Source organism: Pinus tabuliformis, chromosome 9 (genome assembly GCF_031772625.1).
Source record: "Pinus tabuliformis cultivar Carrire ecotype Pingquan chromosome 9, CPIR1, whole genome shotgun sequence".
Lineage (NCBI taxonomy): Eukaryota > Viridiplantae > Streptophyta > Pinopsida > Pinales > Pinaceae > Pinus > Pinus tabuliformis.
The window spans coordinates 99,172,672-99,175,445 of record NC_142307.1 but is presented as its reverse complement, the minus strand read 5'-3'; positions in this window follow the sequence as shown (position 1 = coordinate 99,175,445).

Sequence of the window (2,774 nt, the reverse complement as noted above, 5' to 3'; positions counted from 1 at the left end):
TTGCATATGTCAATGGACCTTTATATGTTTGTGATCCGGATCGACAATCATCGATATCGGCACATCGCATATCGCTATCGCAACAGCCCAGGGGTCTATACAACTTTCTAGTGGCTATGCCAACTCGATATATATCACTGATGCCGATCCAATGATCTGATCATCGCAATCGCAAGTCACCATTGCAATCACTGATCAGCTCATCGCTTTAATCGCATATCGCATATCGCTCTGCCCGGGGTTCCGATATCACATGAAGGCTTTCCTCTAATGTGATATATCAGAGATCACAATTGAGGAGTCCTTATGCCTTTACTTAAGTCCTCCCTTTGAACTCTTTCGATGCGATTTCCTTCAATGAGCCTTTAAGTCCATTTTTATAAGGATTTGCCTCCTTTTCTAAGGATAATCGGCAATCTTATTTTTGCAATAACTCCTTCATCTGAAGTCCATTCTAGTCCATTCAAATTGCATTAGATTCAGATCAAAAAGATCTACGCAATGAGACTATTCCCAAGAGCATCCTTTGACTTTCATTTTCATCTGTGAGGAAGATTTTTAAACTTGAAGTCTATTCTAGATCCATTTTGGATCAGTTAGTGACGCTACAAACCATGTGCAGTGTTGTCCATCCGTCAAGGTCATGTTGGCTTCACAAATCATACTCTTCAGTCTCTGGTCCAGATCCCAGGGGGTCTCACCCGGGAGCATCGCGATTTCCTTAAACCAGATAATTGATTGTGTCTCTGATTTTGGCCTGCTAAATTCCCTATTCAGCGCGGCCTGGATTTCTACGATTCCTGTGTTTGGATGGTCATTAGAATGCTTAATGTACCATGTTAGTGCATGATCCTGCAATGCACTTACTAGTGTAGCCTTCTTTATATTTTCATCCACGACTCTTTGTGCTTCCCATACCACCTTTACCACGAACCAAAATTGGTCCGGATCTTTGTTCCCTGCTCCTCTAAATACTGGCAGTTTCATCACACTCGCCATACCAATCTGGGGTGGTGGCGAAGGTGGGGTGGGTGAAGATGGAGGTGAAGATGGTGAGACTGGTGGTAGTGTAGGTGGAGGTGGTAAGTGTGGAATTCGTTGCCTTATTAGACTGACCGCACTTCTCGGAGAAGCTTTCACGAGCTCTTCCTCGCTTTCCCGTGAGGGTGAAATTAAGGGACTAGCTTCTAATTCTTCACTACTTCCGTTTCTATAGATCTTCCCACTTCGCGCAGTCCCAAAAATTAATTTATTTGCATAACCCACTTTTCACACAATAGCATATTGATCCAAGTGTTCAAAGATTTAATATACTTACCTCGCGGTCCTTTGAGGAAGCATCATTCCACCTTGCTGTAGCTGACGGTCATATCTACTGTGAACTCAGTGATCAATTCTCCTATAATTCAATTGAGCAAATGGTCCATAGCTCACGCGATCTTATCTTCAGACGCTTCTATTCTGCGCACTAATTTCAGAGTCCACACGATTGGTTTATGGAGCCTACACCTTCCCTGACTATTTGCTAGCCTTGCAATCCACTCATATAGCTCAGAAGGAAATGATGCAAATAAAATTTCGTGGATTTCCGTATATAAGTAGCACTACAACCACTGTTCCTTAGATACTCGTGGATTCCTGTTTTCCTAAGCCGCGAGCTCATGAATCTTCTTGTCCAACCACCCTTCAATTTCTTTCTTTGTTGGATTCCAATGACACGATAGTAGACATCGCTTATGGAGATCTCAGTCCTGGAAATAGAACCATTTGTTGGCTTGTAGGGGCCTAACCCAAGTTTAGAGGTGATTTAGCCAAACAAATCCCAGTACTACTAACCCTTTCGGCAACAGTCCACTGAGTGCGGACTGAGGTCTCACCCGAAGTAGTATGGGAGGGTGCTAGAACCAGGTTTCCGCACCCTAGAGATTTCTGATGATTTTAGGTGGCCCGCGGTTTGACACTGCGTACGTTGCTACATGCACCTATCAGTACCTCATAGCCTGCGACGTTGCCCTCGCGCAGCCCTACTAGGAGCCGAACAATGTTATTTCCCGAATTCTTACTATTAACCTGATATTAGTTGATCACTTAGCTTATCTGTATGTGTTTAGTTATCCTTAACAATGTTCAGCATTCATACAAGTGCGTGCGATAAATAAAACAATATAATTGTAGAAGATATCAACCATATAATAACTCAAAACAGATACACAAGATTTGGAATCAAACTTCTCTTTATTATCTCTTTCTCTAGTTATAGACTTAACTCTACCCTGCGCACTCAGTTATGGACTCTACTAGGCCTCTGCGCACTCAGCTGCAGAGCCTCTTCCTACTACTACGACCCAAGGCACTTAGACTCTTACTCTATTCTCACTATCTTCTAAACTCCATTCGTTGGTTTCTTGCTTCCTTTACAACTTAGAGCCTAGCTCTATTTATACAATTAGGCCGACACTACATTCAACACTTAGGGTGGACAACCCTATTACTCTAACATACAATTTGCGCTCCGCGCTTGCAATTCACGGAGTCTTTACAACAATAGTACTCAAAACTTGGGCTTTGAGCCCCAAAACATGTTGTGGGGGGATTCCATGCCCAACACTTCTGAAAACAAATTTGACCGGAAACATTATGAAGAAAAGTTTTTATTTATAGGATTTTTTCCCATTAAGAATTTTTGGAAAACTTGAGCACTTACCTTTCACTTTGATTCTCTTGGAAACTCGTAACTTCAGAATATCAGGTTAAGTATCTTCATAGGTCTCTGA